Below are 24,539 nucleotides of genomic sequence, written 5' to 3'. Positions count from 1 at the left end.
GCCACTGGGGTAAGTTAAGCTTTCATCCTGTATGGTTGTGACCATAGATTGTTTTTAGTTAAAATGCTGGGTTGTTTGGCTGATGTCCCAAGTGTGTTCCCTCTCTGGGATATTTGGCATTGATGTTAAAGAACTGTAGGTTGTATTTCATGGGTAATTTAGGCAAATAATGAAACACATTCCTCTGTGTTCCTAGGCATGAGGCACAGAAAACTAATATTGGCTTTTGTCTTGACTTGCTATGCCACAACCTAATCCCTGACAGTAAAAAGAAATACCATCTCTTTGGCATGTTTTTGTCACTGTAGTAACTGACTGGAATCTGTCCACATGCCACATCTTACTTTTTCTAATCTTCCTGTGCCTCCTTCGCCTTGGCTTCCTAAATCTCCTTTCTAAACAAGTTCGGTCATAAAATAATCTCTAACCATTTAAAAATGAATTGAGAAATAAATGTGAAATAAATGCAAATTGAAGGAGAGTACTACCCTCTCAAGTAGGACACTGTAATACTGTTCTCATTCTGAGTCCTTGGTGTTCCATTTTTTTGATATGAATTTTGGTATCTATGCAAAGGACTTTATGAGGCTGTCCTTGAGTTACAAGTGATTCATGGAACACAGGCTTTTTGTTTCCAGTGTTGGCAAATAGTATTGATTTTTTAATAAAAAATGCTGGTGTGTTTGAGTATTTCTGGTCTCAGTCCTAAATTCCTTATCAGAAAAGCTTACTTTCAGTTGCAAATGTAGGGTTTTGTCTTTATTGTGGTAGAGAACATTTTAATGTTATGGTTTGAATCTCCCTTAGGCAAAATAGCAAAGGACAAATATAAAACACTTAAATATATTTTTTCCCAATGTCATGCTTTTTGAGGCCCAATACATGATTTTTTAATATTAGAGTTGGCAATACCACTGTTCCAAATTGGAAAACACCATTATATAAGAAATAATAACATTGGCATTCTCTCAGAAATCTTCTATCCTTCCAGAGAAGCCTATTATCTGATCAATAATGTGGAAAAAAACCCCAAACCTACATTTCCATTAAGTGTAAGGGGTTTCTAATTCACAGACCATCTTTTTGTTTTGTGTTTCTAACATGGTTATGTCCTGTTCCATGACAGAGGTTTCTCGTTGCTGTAGGAGTAGTAAGAATGACAACAAAAATATTCTCATAAAAATTTGAATCTTTTTGATGCTGTGACCATCTAGTCAGTTGCACTTTGATTTTGAAAAGTAAGTTCTTAAACTTATGCTCATAAATAACTTTAAATAAGCCTACCTGATCTCTGTAAGACAGCTCTCTTCAAAATCAGGGCATTCCTTTGAAAGTTGTATTTTTATGTAGTCGGGAAATGTTTCCAGCATGTGGGATGCAGAGCACAGCTGAGCAGATTTCAAACTTCAAACTGGACTTCAAACTTCTGGTGTGATTTGAGGACATGGTAGCAGGCCAAATGATGTATCAGACAACCCTAATGTGCATGCAGTTTTACCATCCAGTCCTAAGGAACTAACATGCACTGGCAGCAATAGCTTGCCATCTTAGACTATACTGTGTAATACATGTTGTACTTTGTAGAGCACAGATCCTGCCATGGGCTAGATTATACTGTGTCGTGTACAGATGCTACTACTGCTCTATATTCCTGTACATTCAGTCAAATCTCAAGCCTTCTGAGCAGGCATTTGAGTGACTCATCTGTGAGTCCAGAAATGTGCAACAGCCACAGCTTCCCCTTGAGCTCTCCCATGGATGTACTTGAACAGCAGTCTGGAAACAAGGCAGGTCTGGGCTTGAGTATGGGATTGAGCTCATACACAGGAGATGCTATTGATGTAACTACAGACTATTGTGCAGTTGAAGTTACTTAGATCTTAGGAACATATGGCAGTTTGATTGATGTAAGTTACATCAATTAATTTTAAACATGATATCTTCTGTAATTTTGTATAATTAAATTGATTATTTTTCACTTAAAGAAGACATCAAAGAATGGTAGGTAACTTCGGAGTGCTAGTTTACAAAAATTTAAATTGAGATGTTATGTCATCTTTCTGTTTTTAAGTTAGCTTAAAATATTGTCTGTGCAGAGGTTTAACACCAGAAAGAATGATGTAGGAATTTCAGAATAATTTTGTTTCTGCTAGAAAGCCAAAAGAGGTTACATATTTTCCAGAAAAAAAAAATGTATTTTTTTAGGTAAGTGATGCAAAATCACTACATACCTTTTGGTTTCTTGGTAATAATAGAGTAATGTTTGTGGGTGTCCTGGGTGCCTATTGTGCTCAGGCTATAATGAGTGAATTTTTTTTTTTTCCTTATGAAAAATAAAGTATATCTTTTGGTTTTGTGGGTTTGATGTCTGGGGTTTTTTTGTTTGTTTTGTTTAGGGGTTTTTTTGACCTTGAGAGAGATTTAGAAAGTAATTTTCCTAAGGAGAGACTTTATTTTAGGGTTACACCTTCATAAAATTTGAAACAACGTAAAGATATATTTTTTGGGGAAATTTCTCAGAAATTATCTGATACTCTTATAATTACTCAAGAGTGAAAAGAAAATCAAATCAATGGGAAAATACAACTTTCTGTTAGACTTTAAAATGAGACCTGATGAATAACCTTACAGAAGTGATTTGCCAACTCTATATCAACTTAATGTGTTTGGAGTGGTCAATATTTTACACCATATTTGCCCCTATGTTTTTGTAGGGGCAAACAGCTACCCTGGGAAAGCAGGCTGGTGGAGGACATGCCATGCAGCCCCTTCCTATTTTGGAAAGGGAGGCTTTTATAGATTGCTCGTGCTAGCACTACAGCACTATCCAACTGCAACTTGCAAACAAAGATATCTGCTGTATATGAATGCACAAGCAAGCAGTAATGCTGATAGAAACCACTAGATCTATATCTCTTTTTGCTGACATGTGAGCTTAAAACAATATGACATAGTCCTCCCTCAGCCTGAACAGCTCACTGAGCTTGACAAGGACTCTAATAGAAGACAAGCAGTTCTGCATCGTAAGGCTTTTGATCGAAAACATAAAAGTACTGCTCTATCTGACCGCTCTCTGAACATGCTGGAAAAATGACAGATTGTCAAAATTAAGTGCCGTGTTGTTCACATGAAAACAAAGGAAACATGATGAAAACTTTTAGTGATAGGCATAGGTTTAGTTAAGGCTGTCTTGCCAGCGCCTTGGAAGTATACATTAGTGATACTTCCTTCAAACAAGTGCTTGTGCATAAAGGAAGCAGATTATTTTGTTTAAGTTTGATAAGTTCTTTTAACATTGGCTTTTCTTCTCTCTAAGCTCTGCAGGATAAATAACTATGTTAAAGAAACGGCTGCAAAATCCAGGCTGAATTAAGACACATATATTGAAAGTGCAAGCTATGGATATTGACTTTTGAAGCCCTTTGATTACATCAGTGACAGAAACATCCTTTAGATCTTGTGGTTATAAGAAAAAGTTGGAAAATACCTGGCATTACTAGTGTTGTTTCTCTATTTTTCTCTTGGTGGCTTGAAACAATGTTTCTAAATGTGGATTATCCCATTTTCACTTTGCAAACTAAAAACAATGTGAAGTGAAAACTGCATACATTGTGATACATGCATATGAATTTTAAAATTTTCTTTGTTTTTCTAGACTTTAAAATTATTTTCCTCTTTACATCATTTTTGTTCTTCTCATTCTTCTTTCTAGGCTTATCTTGCATATTGTTGTTTCTGGTTTATGACATATTTATTTTAAATATTATAAATTAAAATGTCTGCTATGTTGGTTTTAGTCTTTAACTTAAGGGTTAAATAATATGCCTTTGTTAAAAGGGAATCAGACCTTTGAATATTTTTATGTCCCATCAGGTGTTTTTAGTAAAATCTAAGGTTTGCCTTAGTTGTGAAAGAAGCTGCCAGGGTTTATTGACATACTAATAATCCCAAATGGGAAAATTTGCAATGAGCACATCCTTTTAGATGAGTGCTGTGCTCCCTTGAGATGTCTGGTTATGTAACTTAGACATTTAGGGACTGTAATACAAAAGGAAATATCAGCAGCAAGACAGAAGTCTGGCTCTGATATTTAAAAAGCAGAGGTTTCTGTGCTCTGCATTGGAAAGCAGATAATAGCTCATATTATTCTTTTTGTATACTGTTCTTAATCCAGATTCTTACTTTTACTTCTCTTAAGGTTGTTTGCCTCCTAATGCTCTTTGTATTGATGCTTAATTATATCTTATCTGAATCTTTTGTTCCAGCTAACCAAAGTTAGATGATAGTGAGAACTGCACATATTTTGCCATCATAATCATCATCATAAATCATAGGCCATAAGATCTGCCTTCTGTTCAGAGGAATCAGCTTTTTTATTGACTGTCTTCCATAATTAATAGCACTTTACTTTGTAAATCAAATTAGCCCACTTTTCTATAAAGATTTAGGGTGAGATCATTTTTTAAAACACTAAATGACCTTGACAAAAACAAGGGATCAATAATATGTTGATTAGTAGATTGTTTTCTGTAATATTGGATGTTTCTTGTGTTGTTTGTTTTCCCGGTTGCAAGACTTGTAGAGGTTGAAGGTCATTGATACCTCCTGGTAATTCTGTTTCCCATAAATAGTTGTTTTTACTCTTGTCTAATGCTGATGAATTCTCTCTGGCACATGTGTATATTTTTAGAGGAATATACACAGGCCCTTACCCTCTTGAGTCTCAATTCTGCTCTTAGACACAGAGCCATTACATTTATCCTGGACTTGAGGTCTCTCCCATGTCCATTTCCAGATCCTAGGGTCACCTATGAGGCTACCAGGTTGCTCAGGTCTTTATGCAGCCTGGTCTTGGAAATCTGAGAGGATGGAGACTGCACAACCTTTCTAGACAAACTATTCTTGTTCCTTCAGCTGTCTGTTGAAAAATTTCATATGTCCTATCAGATTTTATTTCAATTTAAGGCTTCTGTTTCTTTCTGTCATACACCATTGTGAAGAGCCTGACTCAGTCCTGTGGGCACCAGCAGGCTGTTATTTCCTCTCTTGCCTCCTCTCCAGGCTGAACCAAGTCCAGCCCCCTAAGCCTCTTCTCACATGGGACAAACGCACCTGCCCCAGCTACCTTGGTCGCCTTTACCAGATGTCCTGAGCTTCTTCTCTGATGGTAGGACTGCCTGTGCTCTGTTCTTCACTCGTGAGGTGACTTGAATCCTCTGCTTCTCATTGCTTCTTACCAGCTCTTTATGTATATTTTGATTAGACTTAAGCAATGTAAAATGAACTTCATGTGCCAGAAGCCCACGGCCAATCAGACTTGACACATGCTGTCCCAGAGGGAGTATGAATCCAGGACACTGCACTGCATTCAGCAGAGGCCTTAATGCCAAAGGAAACGATGCTAAGTGTTGTATTTCAAGCTGTGTAAACTTCAGTCACTCGAAAGCAAAAGCTTGCCGCATGACCTGCACAAGCACCTTATTCCCAAGATCATGTCATGTAATTTAGAATTTTTTTCAAAAGACCGATGTTAACAAATTAAGAAGTCCCTCAAGTTCAACAGCTGTCTGCCTGTTCCCAAGTGAAGAGCATCTCCAGGGAGTTGCAGATTAGGTGCTTTTGTCCCTTTCCCCCATGGTTATAATCACTTCTGGCTACATCTCCCTTGGTGTCTTAAGGCTGTCAGGATGCGTTGTGCAAGTCTAGCTGGAGGGACAACTGTCCTACCAGCGTCTAGGGACACACTGCTGATCACTTTTAGAATAAATTCCACTCTCTGACATTCTCTAAGGGCAGCAAAGAAAAACAGGTGCGTTTTGAAGTTGGGCTACTCATGAGGTCTTTGCACTAGAGAAAGTCTATTTACCCTCACTTTGAAACAATATTCATCAGTTGTGACTGCTTCTGATAATTTTTAGCACTTCTAATGTTTTGGTTCTGTTGATGCCATGTTGCTTTATGTACATTGATAAGACTCTTGGCTTTCACTTTTACCTGTAATACAAAACTTCCACTCATATATGGATCAACTGAGAATGGTGATCAGCTCTGAACATTCAATTATTTACTTAAACCCTTAGGAAGATGTAACTTTGGGAATCTTGTGATGCCTCATCAGCAAAGCTCTGTAAAGAATTTGCCTTCCTGAGTCCTAGCAGTTGGGTAAAACATTCTACTGCAGACCTGAGAGACAGCAGGAGCAGATGAGTGAAGAAATAAGAGAATGTTTATGTAGAGCTCATTTTCTTAGTATAATCACATTTTAAAATAACCAAATCGATTTTTTTTTATTATTATTATTATTATTATTATTTTGGCTATTTGGCTAAAACCAAAGAAAAAAAACCTTTTACAAATGTGAATTACACAAAGGAAAGAACAGTGCTAAAATCAGACTTTCAAGAGTGTATTATGCTAATACCTTGAAAGATCAAGACCGAGATCCTGACCTCATTGAAACATGTGAATTTTCGTTTTTAATTAGCAGGATCAGATTTCATTCTAGATATAAGACTTTAGGGTGTAAGTTCCCTTACTAGTTATTAGGATATGGAAGTATTACAAATGCCTAAACTAATTATCAAATTATGCAGATTGTGAAGAGGATTTAGCTCCTGCACAAAACTAGTGCTAAATAGGAATGAGATAAAGATACAAAGATGAACACAGAAGATATTATATCAAAGAAATATCTTAAAGGTTCTTAACAGCATCTAGGTTTCAGCACTTTTTAAGGTAACAGAAGATTAAAAGTATGTTGTCTGGAAGGAGTCTATAATGTGGTACATGAAAACCAAAATTAATTTTAAGTATATTTTGTTTCTGGTACTTTCTTATAAGCATGTTATGCAAAATAAGTGCACAGTCTACACAGGCTAATCCATAGGTATAATTACTATTATACATTTTTATACCCAAAATATTTGTACAGACTTAAGCAGTTATTTCTTACAGTGGAATGTCAGAGAACTTTAAGAAAACATTGATAGCAAAGTTTTTTCTTATAAAAATTGGATGTTAAGTAATACTTCAGAATGTCAATAACAGTTGTCTAGATTAATTGTTCTTAAAATAGAAATGGGGTGGGTCAAATATCTGGAAAATACAACTGTAGGTCATATGTGGAGAATGATGAACTTTCATTTCAGAGAACACTAACTCTGGAAAGGCCTAGGTAGTTTGTACCTGGTAATGAGTTGAACAGGAACTTCTGAGAGTGTTTATGTGGCTTGAAGAGGAGATAAAGGCTTTGGCTTTATGAGCAAGGGAATGAGACTTATATGTAGGGGAGTCATTCTTTGTAATTCAGATGGTGTTCATGAGAACACTGCTGTGGTTTCATCTAATTCTAGTGTCCAGTCTTTTAAAAGAATGTTGAAATTTACAAAAGTTTCTGAAATAGCTGCAAAAATTGTTAAAAGCTGGGAAAAAGCTGCAAAACAGTTGAATATTCATCATAAAAAGGAGAAGATTTGAATTCTGAGATCATCATAGGAAGTATGAGATGCTATTTATTTTTAAAAATTGCAAAAGTTTGTTTATTTTAGTAGATAAAGTATTAGAAGGCACAGAAGCTACAAGTAGGTAGATTTGATCTAGGAATGAAGACTACACATACTCATCAGTAGACATAATGAGCTGGTGAAAGAATTGACTCACAAGTCAGTGCCACTACAGTTCCCTGAGAACAAACATAATGAGGGGAACAGAATCCCACTAAAATAATATCAAAAGCAAACAAATATCCCTTCCTAGAATATCAATTGCATCACTTGGGGATAATGTGGACCCCGAAGTCCTATGAAAAGCTAGAGGAGACATTTATTTTTGATTTACATCTTGCATACTAAAAGAGTAAGGACAAGAACCAACATTTTTGAAGAATTTTGGAAGGACACCTTTTGGGATGCTATTTCAGGCACTCCATTCTATGGCTTTGATCTCTTTGACTTGTCTTTCTACCAGGCCTTACTCTCTGCCAAAGATTAGTGACATTCAGAATACCTCAAGGCTCCATTTTTAGGGTGTATAAGCATTATTTCACACAATATTAATAGATATTTTCAAAGTGAGATGTACTTAGGAACTTAAGTTCTATTGATTTTCATTATAGTGCTGTGTGGAGTGATCCAAAAAAAACATCACCAAACCAAGTGAATTGCTTTAGAACAGAGCAGAGTCGTTAGAGAGAACATAAGGGGGGAAGTCTGGGTGCTCTCCAGCTGTCACCTAGTGGTGATCCCAGTACCAACAGTAGCTCTTCAGAGACCAAAGCTGCATCTTGGGAATTGCCGCTGTCATGAAGTTCTATTTTAACTTCTGTACAGCATTGCTGTTTGGACTTAACCTCTGAATTTAGAAGATCCATTTTAAGGATCAGTTCCTTAAGGATCAGTTCTTTAATCTTTATTTAGGACTATGTCAGCTCTCCTTTTGATTTGAAGACTGTCACTCAACTAAATGTGGTTGCAATCCGGATAGGCAATTCTGAAAGAAAAAAAAAAAAAGAATGGTTACTTATTATAGGAACTATTGCTCTTCAAACCACTTGCCTGAATAGAGCCATAGCCCCCATCCTTTTCCTTTTTAATTCTTCCTAATAGTTGTTGAATTAGAGAAAAGAAGCTGTGGCAGGGTGACAGTTGTGGCTGTGACTCTTATGTATATCTGTATAACCCATCTGAGGGCTGAGTGTGAGGCTGTAGATAAAATGCAGCACATTCCCCAGCAGGCAGCAGTCTTCATGTGCATAATTTACAGTATGGATCTAGTCACAGCAACTAGTAAGTATTGAGTGGGTTTTTTTTTAATACTCAGATCATCTAGAGAATAGTTGCTAGTTTGTATTTTTTAAAAATGTTCAGTGTAAAAGCTGTAAAATTAATGTTTTATTTGTCATGCTGTGATAGACTGTATACCTTTATCAGAGAAAATGTGTGTATGCAATAAAATAGAGCGCTCAGATCAGAGACTGTAAGTCTTTCTAGCTGAGAGTAGAGCATAGGTTCTGTGATCTGAGAGTAGTGCCTTTTAAAACTTCAGTGTTTAAAAATGAGAGAGTTTTCTTGTGCACTCCAGGTAGAGGGAAGAGAAATCATTTTAGTCCAGCAAACATCTGGAAGCTCAGGAATGAAAAAAAAAAGTACTGATTGGTTCTGACAGCTGCCTGCTTTGTAGTGGTATTTAACCAGAAATATTTGAAACGAGTTGATATGAATAATGAAGGATTTCATGATGTATGACAGAAATAAACTTCACCACAATTTAACTCATTAACAAAGAAACAATGTTACATAAGGAAAAATCCTTATTTACTGTTTACCTCATTTGTGATATTTCATTTTTAATAACCTGACAGCAAATAAGGTTTTTACAATAGTTTTCTCCATCAGGTATTGCAAGTATTTCATTGTGAAATAGGTTGAATGGGATGTCATAGTCCTTTAACTTTAACAAGTGCTGCTGATGGATGTGGTCCATTTAAATGTACAACAGAGAGCTGAACTAGATAATGAACTTATTATTACTCTCTGAGGATTACAGGTTAGTCCCAAAGGAGTGCAGTAAGCTAGAGAAAATCCATATCTACTGGCTAAACAATAGCCAGAAGGCTGACTGGAGATATTGATTTACTTTCTAGGCCATTTAGACCTTAATGGTGGAGAAAAGCTGAAGTGCTGTTTACTTTTCTGCCAGAATCGACCAAACAACCAGTCCATTTTTTAAAGACTTTTGATTGATTTCGCTTAGAGGAATTAGAGGTGATTTATTTTTAAGCTGAAAGCAACTCGTAAATATCTCCCACTACACAGGTTCCATGAGAGTAAATGTTAAGTGGAAATGCTTACTGAGAAATACTTTGCTGCAAATCAATATGAGCAGGTAATACTCCTTGATAGGAACAGTCAGGTGTTGGACACCTTTTCAAAAGTGGTCAAGCCTCTGGTTGTGCTCTGTGAGACACAGCGCTTTTAAGAGACTTAACTTTTGCAAACGGGCATGAATCTGATTGCTCGTCTGAATTTGTGCCAGCTGTACCCTGATGACTTAGAAAAGGTCCATGGCTCTGTGAGTGTAAGTGGTGCTCAAGGTCAGTAGTGAGCAGATTTAATATTTGATTGGATGAAAACAGTAATTTATCATGTGACAATTGCCCATGATACTTCATACTCACAGCAATATCTAGCTGTAAGGAACAACTTAGAGAAAAAGCAAGCTAAGATGTTGGAACATAGTATATTCAAAATTAGGCAAGCTTTAAGAAATGTTTCTGAGCATAATACTAGATAATGAGATACAGCTAAATAAAAAAAATAATATTATTGCTATTTCCTAGAAATATCCTGTCTGGGAAAAGCCGTACATTTATACAAATGACTGTCAGGTGTATTAGGGCTGTATATGTAAAAAAATGTGGTGCCAAAATCATTCTTTGGCATGTTCTCATGAAACTTACAAGAGCAGAGCTGACATGTTAGTAATATTACTACTTGGAGATAAAGCAACAATTTTACACAATTACCAACACGTAGTCTACAATTACTACTTAGAAAAAATTCTGCAGGAATATTTTTTTTAAGTCTGCTTGCAAAGATAAGACCTCTTCTCAGAAAGCATTGCACAGTTCTGCCTTAACATAATAGTCTCTGTTTATTGGAAACAGCACTGTTTTCACTAAACAGGCTTAGCTTTTTCCCTCCTCCCCAACTCCATCTCTGAAGGCAGACTTGGTTAATATGTTGCTTATATCTTAACACAGAAACCTGTACCTGTCACCTGAAAAGCAGAGTTACAGTCAGCTCCAGGGATCCCACCAGAATGTGCAAATATGCATCTTTTAAATCTGAAAGTTATATTTCAAATCCTACATTTGTCTTATGCCACCTCTTCTACCAGTTAAATCCTCCAAAGAGACATTTGATTTGGCCTTGACACCGTGCTACACAGCTGAAAACTGATGAGAAGAAGAAATATTCATGTATTTTCCCATTCTGTGGGAAAGACCCTAAACAACAAAAATTGCATTACTCTAAGGTAAGAGTCACTAGGACTTTGTTTGAAATCGTGCAACAATAATAATGTTTACTGCCTCTTGGAGCTTGTAGACTGATGCAGAGGAACTACAGAAAAACTAAGAATTTTGGTGTATAATTCGTTCCAGTTCTGCAGTCTACATTAAAATAAAAAATAGTGGATTCGAGTGTGTTCTGAAAAACTGAAAAAGTTTGGTACACCCTGGATTTCTTTAAAGTATGTCTTTTGTAGTCAGCACACTAAGTTTTAACTTAGTAAAAATGTAGTACATGCTTTTGTGAAGTCCCAAGCAGAAAATTTTAGAGACTGCTTCATACATGGTTTCTAGAAGTGTTTTTTTTGTTAAGGTTTGAAAAAGTTCCTTTACCCTTTCTCAGACAAATATTGTAGACCTATATTTTATGGTTCTTATTACTTTTCTTCACCCTTAGAAAGTTTATGGCAGAACAGATTCTGCAGACCTGTTTTAGATGGTAGGCTTATAGGCTTTAATACACTCTAAAGATTTGGTTTTTTAAAAGAAAACGAAGCCTTCAAACTAACTTCTGTGAACTTTATACAAGTGTCAGTATAAGTGTTACCTGCAGTTCTCAAGTAACTATGGTGATGCAGCACTGTGATGCAGCATTTTATTTGCTGATAATTTGTATTTCCTTACTGAGTATTTACAGTTCATCTGTGCATGGATGTTAACAAAAGCTGTGCAGCTGATATTTTCTGCATATCAAATAAGATGAAGATACAAAAAAATACCTGTTTAATATAAGCTTTGTCTGTTTGTTTTGACAGGGTTTTTTGTTGTTGTTACTTTTTAAATTTAATCTATGGAATATTTGGAACAAATTAGAGACCATGTATTTTAAATTTCATTTAAGGGTTGGTTAATTTGGCTTAGTTTAGATCACTTAGAAAACTATTATATCACCTAAAATTATGAATTAGAGTCCAAATTCTGCAAATTTGAAGAAATAGATAAACATTTCCAAATGACAGTATCCTCATTCCCCATGTTTGATTTCCTCATGAAGTCCTAAAGTATTTCTGACTTTACAGCAAAGAATAATTGTTTCCATTAATTTCAGGAGCTGAAAAGCAGCGAGTAAAGATGAGAATAAGAAATCTAAATCTGAGGGGTGGTGGGGGTGGTGGAGGTTTTTTTGGTTTGTTTTTTTTCCTTGCAAGAGGAATACATTTAGAAAGAAAACAACAGCTGGTAACATGGAGCTTCAAGAGCTTTTAAAAAGCTGGGGTGAAGTAATGATTAGAAATGCAATATGGAGCTTTAGTATAAGAAGTAAAACTGAAGGCACTGAACTAGACAAATAAAATTTAGGCAGAAGCATGGGTCTAATTACTAGGCTTGATAGTTTAGAATTATCACCCATAAAGGTTGATTCCTCACCGATTCTCTGGCTGCAGAAAAGAATACTACCAGACATTGGTACTAAATTTACAATTCCTGTAGCATATGATTATCAAAAAATTAGAAAGGGAGACTTCTTAAAATGATCTTTGTGTATATTCCTATATGAAGGGGCTATATAGACTTCTCCAAAGTGAAATGTATATGATCGCAAGCATATTCCATAAAAGACAGGGAACCGTTTTACAGGTTTACTTTAAGTATGCTTTTGAAAAAATAATCAATTTCTTCTTGTTTGTATGTATTTTGAATTTTAATGGAGCACAGGGATTAAAGAATAAGTGCTCTCACTACAGCCATCTAATAAGTGAAACAATGACATGCTTAGTATATGACTGTTATTTGTTGATAATCCAACAAGATTTTTTAGAGGAATGTCCTTGGTCACATAGCTTTGTACATAGGAGCAAAACCACTATACTCTTCCTAGCTTTACTCTTTCTAAATTTTTATTTTGAAGGGTAAGATGGTAGTAATTATAGTAGTAGAATTTATTATTTATACAGCTTCTATGTGCATTTTCAATGCTAAATCCTCGTTTCTACTAAGTAAAGGCCTTCTGTCACACTAAAAATGTATTCTGAAGTCTCTGCACATTTACAGAACAGCATTTTTAACCACAGCTGATGACTGCGTTCAGTCTTCAGGGGAAAAAAGTTTTCGAAAAATATAGACTCACAAATACAACATTAACTGTAATATTTTCAGGTTTTAAGAAAATCAGTGGCCTTTTAAAAGCAACACTCATCCCATCCTAGACTACAAAATAGAATGTACTGTTATTTAGCAATTATGAACTTTCATTTCACAAAGAGAGTAAAGCTTGCCCCATATTTTACCTGCCTGTTCTCTCCTGAATGATCTGCACCTGAGAGATGGAAGCTGTGCTGTAACCCTTCTGTAGGAAAGCAGGTAGCAGAGTGTCCATGCATTAAGTGGGACAGTTTAATATCTTTACTGGTGATCTGAGTGAGGGGATTGAGTGTACCATTAGCAAATTTGAAGATGACACCAAGTTGGAGTTGGAGTGTTGATCTGCTGGAAGGCAGGAGGGCTCTTCAGAGGGACCTGGACAAGCTGGAGTTGGGCTGATTCCAACGGGATGAGGTTCAACAAGGCCAAGTGCCGGGTCCTGCACTTTGGCCACAACAACCCCCTGCAGCGCTACAGGCTGGGCACAGAGTGGCTGGAGAGCAGCCAGGCAGAAAGGGACCTGGGAGTTTGGATTGACAAGAAGCTGAATGTGAGCCAGCAGTGTGCCCAGGTGGCCAAGAAGGCCAATGGCATCCTGGCTTGGATCAGGAAAACAGTGTGGCCAGCAGGACCAGGGCAGTGATTCTTCCCCTGTACTCAGCGCTTGTGAGGCCCCACCTGGAGTGCTGTGTCCAGTTCTGGAATGACAATGAGATACTGGAGCAGGTCCAGAGAAGAGCAAACAGACTGGTGAAGAGACTTGAGCACAAGTCCTGTGAGGAGAGGCTGAGGGAGCTGGGCTTGTTTAGCCTGGAGAAGAGGAGGCTCAGGGGAGACCTCATCACTCTCTACAACTCCTGGAAAGGAGTTGCCAGGTGGGCATCAATCTCTTCTCCCAGGCAACCAGAAGTAGAACAAGAGGGCACAGTCTTGAGCTGTGCCAGGGGAGGTTTAGGTTGGATATTAGGAAGAAATTTTTTACAGAGAGAGTATTCAGACATTGGAATGGGCTGCCCAGGGAAGTGGTGGATTGACCGTCCCTTGAGGTTTTTAAGGTGAGATTGGATGTTGCCCTTAGTGCCATAGTCTAGTAACCACAGCAGTATTGGATCAAGGGTTGGACTAGATGATCTTAGAGGTCTTTTCCAACCCAGCTGATTCTATGATTCTATAGTTCTTTTGCATTTAAGGTGCTACAGGGAACATAGGTGGACTGGGTTCAGACCTTGAGTTTGTCTGTGGTTCTAAGTCAATAAAAGCCCTAGGTATAAGGGTGCTTAGATGCATTGTCCTACCTAAATACTTGCAAGGATATATTTTGTAAATTCTTTTTTAGCTGGTAAAATGAGAAAATATAATGAGACTTCATTTATCTTGAAGGATTTGGGGGAAGGACAGTCTTCTATCTAGGCAAAGCATTTTGAAACAAGACAGATTTTCAGTTTGTGATTATACAGCTTAGTGTAGGACTCAAAAGTGCCTGCATACATATGAACTAGGTGTCATCGCTTTCATTGTAGTCAGTAGAGAACCATTTATTTCTCTCAGTGAAGCCTGGAGAGCACTTCTGCTTACTCAGGCCTGGTGAGTCACACCTTCAGTTCCATTGAGTAGATGAGGTTTTTTTTCCTTGAATAGGAATGCAGCTATCAGGTAGCTTCCCAGGTAGACAAATGCATTGGCATGCTGAAGTGTGGTGTTAAGTTTAATCCAAGGAAAGCCACCTCATTCTTAGAAGTGGTCTTCTTGAAGGGATAGAATCAGGAGAAAATGAAACTTCAAAAGGGTGAGGCTTCCTCAACTCAGCTCTTTCAGTAGAAAAAGAAAGTTTAAAGTCCTCTGAATCCCAGTCAGACAGGCAAAGTCTGTTCCCAGTTCTGTCAGGCTTAAATATTTATGGAGGGAAACTAAGGAAAAAAGATTCAGTCAGATATTTTTTCCTACAGAGACTGATGTTTCTCCTGTGTGTTCACAGAAGAGCTTTTTTTTTCTTTTCACCTTATCTTCTCATTATGTCTTACTTGGGAATGGTATAAAGCATAGTGTTTCAAGCATTTTAACGGAATGGTGGGAATTTATTTGGTGGGAATTGAATAGCAGTATGAAGATACTTCAGTTTTTCAGTGAGAGCTAAAATACTGGGTAGAGAAAAATATTATTTAATTACATATCATCACCAAATTTACAGGTAAACAAAACTGATCTGTTTATTTGTTTTCTGAAACAAAGCTACAGTTGTACATGTGAAGCAGCCAATAAGGAGTTGCTCCTTCAAACCTGTCCCTGAACCTCTGAACTGTCTTAATATTGGTCTAATTAATATAAGTACTACTCAGTGTCATGTCTGCTTTTACATATCTGTATTAGTAGGTAAGGGAAGGGAAATTTTTTCTATTTGTTTGACATAATTTAGAGATGAGATGAGGAGGTCCGTGTCCTTGCTCTGAGATAGTAGATCTATTGTACCATATATGGAGAGGGCTTTTTGCTTTTTTTTTTTTTTTTAAAGAGCTTCATTGCTTCATTGGCTCTTGAGTATGATCGAAGCTGGTAAATGTGGAACTGTTTATAGACTTTATTTTATATATGATAAAAAACCTCTTGAGATTAATGAGTCATTGGTGCCTCAGCATCTGCTCCCAAGGCTGTGGAATTTGAGAAAGAAACTGAGGAGAAATATGAGGATAAAAAAAAGTTAAATGTTAAGAGCAGAAATCTTCATGATAGTGAATGGACACGAAGGATTCAAGAAGTGTAACAGGGATGTTCTTTTAGTGGAGCAAAATGACAGATTAAATCACAGATATAATGAGGACACTTTTTTAGTAAGTATTTTGAGAAACTAAACTGTGTTTCTTTGGTCTTACTAATAAATTTGTTAAACTTTATTCTAAAGCAAGCATCAGAATTCCTTATTTAAGAGATGTTGCTATCACAGATTAGAAACAGTACCCTCTTAGATGGAAAAATATCTTGTAAACTATGTCAGTCAGGTATCACATTGTTTTATAATAGCTAGGTTTTATATCAGGTGCTGTAGGTTAACCAGTAATTTGTCTCAGTTGAGTATACTACTTTTCTGTAACTTGGGAGTAATATTTTTCTTTTTTCTTCATGAATATCCTGTTGCATGTTGGCACAAAACAGATACGACCTAAGGCACATCTCAAAAATCATGAGCTCCTCCTGCATTATAGCACCTAGCATGTATTCCAAAGACCTTAACATTTTGGTGTATGTTGTTTATATTTCAATATGGGCATTTTTACTTATATTTTAGGATAAGGTTCTCCTCTGTATAGATGTTAGTAGTAGGCTTGTCTCTGTTGGAATCTGTAATGTAAGGAGGGTGTGTAAGAAAGGCGTCGTGGCTAATGCAACAAGAACAGGTTTCATAGCTAATAAGTGAAGATTGTGGCTTATGGATATGACTATTAACCTGGTGTTGCTCTTGTTTTTGTTCTGGTTACCCTGGCGAAGGGATCACTTTCAGTTGAATTCATGTCACCTCTTTGCAACTTTTGGCTGCAAATATACAGAAAACAGATGATGTTTGAGAACATCAGCACCTGGCTTGAGTGTGTGAACTGGTATTGATAGCTGGACTGTCTGTACAAATATTTTAATCCAAATGGATAGTTTAGCCTGAGATAAGAAGTGATTTCCTCTGTCCCCCTCCACATTATTCCCTTCAAGGAGAGGAAAACTTCATTCAGCTATTTGTAAGCCCAAGACTTTGTCCTTGAGAACTAATCACTCTTTGTAAAATTAGAATTATTTTTTATTTTCCTCTACGCATCACTTTAAATTTATCCACATTAAATGTCATCTATATTTTTATACCTCAGTCACTAAGTTGCAAGGCCCTTTTGCAAGGTGTCTAGGAGTGGATTCTCAGCCAGATGTGAGAACATAGCTGAGAGCAAGACTAGAACTGAAAGGGCAAGGGGAAAGGATGGGAGTTACAGAATGCAATGAACTGCAGACAGTTTTGAGAAAATTGGGCAGAGAGCTGGACAAGGGAGGCAGGCAGGCAGGCAGCAGAGATTGCAGCACAACCCCGTTCAGAACGATACAGTTGTTACAGTGCAAAACTATGTTTAAAGCATGAGAGAAAAATGGAGTCAAATGCAGCATTGCAGCAGCAGAACTAATAAATGTCAGGGAGAATGATCTCACAGTGTTACTTGGTGTTATAAGCATTTATGAGGTAGGTTTTCAACTATGGGTGGTATCATTTTATGGTAATATGAAAATTTTATTTTTTGTGTAAAACTGGAAGTGTTCTATCAGGATTTTAACTTTTCTTCACTTATCTATACAATCTCTGCTTATGCTTTGTGCCATAGGAGATTAACACTTAGATTTTCCAGAAGTACAGTTGGTAATGGAAAAAAGAAAAAGAAAGAATTGACAAAGATGTCTCTATTAAAATCATACCAGTCACACATAAATCTCTTATGGATGTGCATCTCCACTGGCTATTTCCTTACCTTTGCATATGATTCATTACAAAGGAGAACAGGAATTATATGATTGTTAAGACAGAAGTAGAAAGAAAAGAAGAACATTAGAAAAAGTCATACATTCTTATTAATATATATTATGTGCTGCGATGAAATCATTTTACCTAAGTATAAAATTACCTAGATAATAGATTTATGAACTGTAAGAAAAGATGGAAAATATGTTTTCTGTTTAAAACTTCTGTGAGACTTGATAAAAATATTCTTTATATTGAATGTACACTGCATTAAAATATTTATCAACTGAAGTTTTATTTTATCAGATATTTTATTTAATTAGATAAAATCCAATGTATCCACCTATTTTTATTACTAGAAATACAAAGTACAATCTCTGCAACATATAATATGCTGTAAATTTTTACTTTGCAGAATGACAGGATCAGTTAGGTTGGAAAAGACCTCTGAAATCATGAAGTCCAACTTAAAATCAAACACCAATGCATCAACTAGACTATGGCACTATGCCATATCTGGTAACTCCTTAAACACCTCAGGCACAGTGACTCCACCACCTCCCTGGGCACCCCATTACAATGTCTAATCACCCTTTTGGTGAAGAAATTGTTCCTAATGCCCAACCTAAACTGTCCCTGGAACAGCTTAAGACTGTCCCCTTGTCCTGTCACTGGTTGTCTGGGAGAACAGGCTGACCCCCACCTAAAAGGTGGTTATAGAGAGTGATAAGGTCACCCTGAGCCTCCTCTTCTCCAGGCTAAACAACCCCAGCTCTCTCAGCTACTCCTCATAGGACTTGTGCTCCAGACTCTTCAGCAGCCCTGTTGCCTTTCTCTGGACTCACTCCAGCACCTCAATATCTTTCCTGTAGGGAGGGGCCCAAAACTGGACACAGTATTCATGGTGAGACCTCACCAGTGCCAAGTACAGGGGAGGAATCACTTCCCTGGTACTGCTGGCCACACTGTTCCTGATACAGGCCAGGATGCCACTGGCATTCTTGGCCACCTGGGCACACTGCTGGCTCATGTCAATCAGCACCCCCAGGTCTTTTCAGCTGGGTTGCTTTCCAGCTGTTCTTCCCAAGCCTGTGGCACTGTGTGGGGTTGTTGTGACCAAAGTGCAGGACCCGGCACTTGTTTTATTGAACCTCATACCACTGGATTTGGCCCATCTATCCAACCTGTCCAGGTCTCTCTGCAGAGGCTTCCTACCCTCCAGCAGACTAGCACTTCCCCCCTGCCGACGCCTAAAAGACTACTCTGACGCAGCTTTATTTTTTCTGATCACCCCCTCCCAACTTGGTGTCATCTGCAAATTTGCTAATAGACTCAATCCCCTCATCTGGATCATCAGTAAAGATATGAAACAGGACTGGGCCCAGCATTTACCGCTGGGGACACCACTAATGACCATATGCCAACTGAATGCAGCACCATTCAGCACCACTGTCTAGGCCTGGCCATCCGGCCAGTTCTTAATCCAGCAAAGAGTATCTATCACGTGCTCTTGAATGTATGTCTTACAGACTGGGAGTCATTAAATCAAAAGCAGAAATTTCAAACAAGCCGTAGTATACTTATTTTTCCCAGACAGACTTTTATTTTTCCCATACATACCATTTTCATGTTGCTTTATGATGTAAGTGGCCACAAACTCTCTGAATTAAAATCATAGAATGGTTTGGGTTGAAAGGGATCTTTAAATATCATCTAGATTCAACCCCTCTGCCATGGTCAGGGACACCTTTCACTAGACCACATTGCTTAAAACATCATCTAACCTGGTCTTGAATGCTTCCCGTAATGGGGCATCCACAACTTCTCTGTGCATCCTGTTCTAGTGTCTCACTGCCTTCATCATAAAAGAATTCTTCTTTATGTTTCCTCTAAATGTAGCCTCTTTGAATTTGATAGAATCATAAATAATAATAAACCTTCCATAGAGCTAGATTATTCCCAGCTGTACACTACATGGAGTTTTACCCTATTCTCCAAAGTCTCTGGTACTAACCACTGTCAGTGACAGAACATCGGAACAGATGTTCAGCTTTTTTTGCCCAGCATGGCATTTCCTATACTCCTAGTTTCATTTTTAGACCTTATTATCTGCATTTTCAGACCTAAGAAATATGTGTTTTTACTTGGATCTCCTTTTAGGATTATTTAGTTTTCTTCCCTTCTGTATTTTATCTTCATACTTTTTTCAGCTTTGCAGAACTTCAATGCATTTTGAAATTAGGTTCCTATCTTTTCCTCATTCTTATCTTACTTGATTCCTCTATTTTCCCTGATGATAATCTGCTCTTTTTTCATATATACTTGTCAGTCCCTTTTTTCTCTTGTACTGCACACAGTTTCTCCTCTGTGGAAATGCACCTCCATTTCAGCACACTTTTCTGGTATTTTTGGTTCCCTGCAGAGGTGGTTCTACATGTTGTTCCACATTTGCTTGGAGCGGAAGACAAAAGAGTGAACAAGGAAGAAAAGGGAGAAAAGGGAGGTAGAGAGACCTGTTCCTTTTAAGTACATAGCCTGAATCTAAGGCTCTGAGCACCTTCCAGACATATAGTGGATTAAATGATAAGCACCCACTCTATGTGGCTTCTTTCCTAGTCTTTTTTTTTTCCTGCCATAGAATTATTTTCGTTTTTAAGTTCATTACATTCTGTACGTTGTTGTTCATGAATGCTGCTCTTAGAATGGGAGCTATGACTTTATGATATAGATTGAGATCAGCTCTTGACACTCACTGACAGAGAGACAGTATTTCTGCAACAAATTGGAATAGCTTTTAAAAAAATGTTTTCAGAAGGCAGTGCTTAGAGATTATGTTCTGGGAAAGGAAGAATGAAGAATTCTAGTACTGTCATGGGTAAAAAATCTCTATATTTAATATAGCTAAAAGATACAAGTTAACAGAACTAGAGACAAAAATTAGTTGTTTTACTGCCATATGAGAATATTGAAAATAAAGCTTTCCCAGACTCTTATTTCCAAGTGGTCATAATACAGTTAAATTCTGTATATATTTTCATGCAGATGGCTAGAGACATATTCTTGATGCAAGGCCATCCTTATGCTAAATTTAAAATCTCTTCTCAGAAAGTGTAGCTGTATTAAAACAGTTCAAAGTGTATGTTATCAAGCACACTTAATATAAGCAAATATAGATATTTTTCTCCAGTCATTTTCAAAAATGGCCAAAGTATTTGAGCTGAAATTTTGTAAAAATTACAGTCGGAAATTTTCTGATGTAGAATTTTTAAGCTGAAGTCATTGACGCTTGACACTGCACAATTAAAGTGGAAATACATAAAATAAATATAAATAGTAAATATAAGAAATGTAAGTAGGATGTGGTAGAAAGTGTGACAAACTTAAAAATGTAATAATAAGCTCTTGCTTCAACCCTTGATGTCAGGATATGAATTTTTTATTTAAGTTTAAGGTACTCCTCTTTTTATTGTCATGACCTTTTATTCGCAGCCTATAACTGCTCTATTGTTATGCATGTTCTGACCGAGTGTGCATACTGCAATGAAGTATAGATGCTCTTCAGGTGTTGAATAAAGTATTTACTATTTCCATATTTAGATACAGGACAATTTTTCAATGACATGCCTTGTAATTGCTTAATCAGAAAGGTTATATAAAATAGTTTTAGCAGTAGGGGGGTTTCTGATTAACTGATAGTGGAGCAAACCTGTATCACAGACTATTTTGATTATTTTGCCTTGATTACCAAATATTAGTCTGATCTTTTTCAAGAAACGTATCTAAGTTTCTGATTTTTATCCACAGTATAGAAATGCTGTAAGAAATTGCAATGTTTGCCTCTCTATACTGTCTTGAGAATTTTTTTCATCCCTGTTAGGGAAGATCATTCCACTTAAAAGAAAACTGACCCGTACTTGAAGATGTGGAACACTCCCAGCATAAAATATGTTTAGGTTCTCAAAGTACAGTTTTGTTTTGTCATTCCTGCATCTATAGGCTATATATTTTAACATATTTTAATGCAATAACAAAATGAGATAGGTCAGCCTTTAATCATGATTGAGGTTTTATTTATATTGTACTTTCAGACATAAAGTTGTTTAAGAATTTCACTATGCACTTCGAAGCATGTGGGGGAAAAAAAAAAACCTTTCCTGTAAAATAGTCTTTTGCTATTCCAGCAAAACCACTGTTGTAAAGAAAAATGCTACTGTATAGCGCTTTTTTTTTTTTTTTTTAAGTGAAACAGACTTCAACTTTTTCTGGTCACGTCTTATTAAAAGTTGAAATCATCAGCTCCTCTAGGAGTGAGAGAAAATATAGATGGCAGCAGCCTGTGATTCCATTTCTTACAGTTTTAATGTGGCAAAATTGTCAGTAAATGTGGCTTTTTACTTATACCATTGTGAAATTTACTTATACCATTGTGAAAGAAATTAGAATGGCCTTAAGAGCAGTTCATTAATCTTCTAAATGGATTCATATGCTGTTTGCTGCTGTCTTGATAAAAAGATGAGCTTCACCTGTTTGAAAGAGGAAGATACAGATTTAAAGAGTTTTTCTTATTATTAGAAAAAATATAGTATTTACTAGAATAATAAGACTTGTCTTGCTTATAGAAACTTTAATATAATTTCTCTGGATTTCTTTATTCAACTCTGGTTTGTATCTATAAAAAAAGTTCCAATACAATTTTCTGTCCAATAAAAGATATAATACATTTGAATAAAACCATGGAATCTGATCTATTTCATGGCTTGTAAAAGGAAGTTGGTAAATCCTTTTGAAAATGAAGAATAAAATTAATTGTATCTACATCTATCTTTGTACTTGAAATGTTTTCAAGGTGTCTTTCTATGTTTAAAAACAGAGATATAGTCAACTCAAGAATGGAGCGTAGGCACACAAGACTACATTTTTGGCCAAATAGAATCTTATAGGCTGTATTACAATTACAAGAAATACATCTCCCATCAAAACCTCACCTGATATATTTCCTTAATCTTGTCGTATGATCCTACAAGTTTTAGATTTATAGATCTACATTTTTCTAGTAATCCTTGAGTGCATTGACAATGATGAGTTTTGTGTTGCTGAACTGAAAGTACTTGAATTTGACACCATATTCTGAATGACTCTAAAATATATGCCTATTTTAAGTGTTTAAATCAAAGAGTTTGTCTATATATAGAGAGAGTGCTAATAAGTGAGTCAATTTAAAGCAGTCTTTCCAATAAAGAAAGAGAAAATTGCTTCATTTGGGGTAAGAGTAACTGAATCACAAGAGGAAAGGCGAAGGAGAAGAGCTATCAAAGGAGAAGATGCAAAGGCTTGTTACTCAATAATAGGATAAAATTAAAAAAAAATTTTTATGAATACTTACATTGAGGTTTTGTTGTTGGGAGTTTTTTCATTATTCATTGTCCCTGTATAGAAAGTAGCAGGAAAATAGCTCCATCCAGACTTTCCAAAGGATCCAGTGGAGATTCAGGACTTGGTTCACATTTGTTTGGAAACTAAAAGATTCTAAATTTCTTCATATACATTGACACAAATAGAGCACTTGATCCCAGGTCAGTATTTCAGTGTGATAAGTAATCTGCAGGTATAGAAGGAACATACATCAGATGACTTCCATTCACAGACTCGTGAAATCTGGATGCTGAATCTGGCCTGAACTTTTCTGGTTGTTGGAACTCCTTTGAGAATGTGCCATTTAGCCCAGAGCAGGTTCTCAAAAATTGTTTCCTAACATTTTTAGATTTTCTGCTTAAAAAAACTTTGGAAATTCCTGAAACTTTTTTCATTAGAAATGTGTCACTTCCTTATTCTTCCCTCCCCACTCTGTGTAGGCTGCCAAGTTGGACATCCTTACACCCTCCTCATACTGCACCAGGAATTACTGGCTCTTCTGCCAGCAGGTTTCTGGAACTGGCCAGTACAATAATGCCCCTTCTCACTTTGTAATTCTAAGAGTCATAAGTAGACTTTAAGAACCACTAAGTAGACTTATATGTGTAATTTAAAAGAAGTAGCAGGTAGGGTTTGTACTTTTGCTGACATGTTTCACAGTCCTCTACATCTGTGTTTCACTCTTCTGCACTTCTAGGTCATTCAGACAGTCATTTTCAAGTTACAAGCATGCTGTTTTGTGCCTCTGTCAGAGAATAGTTTATGCAATTGGAGAAACTGAGTTCATATCTGATTCCCAAGTGTGAATAAATGAATTCTAATTCAGTGTCTTTGGCTGTTGTTCTTTTTTAGCCTTTTTTTTGTTTTTTTTTTTGTTACAAAATAATAGTTACTTATGAGAGTTAAAAAAAAGTACACATACTTATTTGAAGTGGTGCTATTTGCGTCCTGATTGTATTTAACAGTATGCAGTAAATCTGGTAAAACAGAGGTGCAGTCTTTATGTATTTAAGAAGAAAAAAAGTGTAAATTCTGCCTGCTGTCATGATAAACTCAGCAATTTACTAGTATTAAATCCAGTTTTATTTTCCTGTAGAAACCATTAATGATCTTCAAGATGCAGGTCTCACTGCCCATTTAAAATGTCTCTATGAGTGAATTACCTGATAATACAGCTCTTCTGTAATAGAGCTCTTCTGCAAAATATCTAAAGATTATTAGATCTGGAATTTTTATTTTCTTCTAATAACTCATCTGTCATCATGCAGAATGAGCATTTACCTTTACTTTTATCTAACATAAGGCAAGCTACATTTTTGTCTTAGCACTTCCTCATGATGGGATTGCCCTTGCACATCAACTACTCTGCAGGATAGAGATGTTAACTGTGAACCAGAAATCATATGGTAGGTGTAAGGCATAAAATAAAATCGATACATTTTTCTGAGGCATGTCACTGGTTAAGTGATAAAAAATATTCTTATAGTCACTGAA

At 36.5% G+C, this 24,539-nt stretch overlaps 1 protein-coding gene across 6 annotated transcripts in view; it reads left to right on the top strand.

Moving 5' to 3' along the window:
- Window positions 1-24,539, top strand: part of DGKB (diacylglycerol kinase beta) — a 383,794-nt gene that overhangs the window by 278,289 nt on the left and 80,966 nt on the right. The window lies entirely within an intron of this gene.

The sequence above is a fragment of the Empidonax traillii genome, unplaced genomic scaffold, assembly GCF_003031625.1.
Source record: "Empidonax traillii isolate 1590-97213 ecotype Southwest subspecies unplaced genomic scaffold, ASM303162v1 scaffold35:size4298261, whole genome shotgun sequence".
NCBI lineage: Eukaryota > Metazoa > Chordata > Aves > Passeriformes > Tyrannidae > Empidonax > Empidonax traillii.
This window is presented reverse-complemented; position numbering and strand designations above follow the sequence as displayed.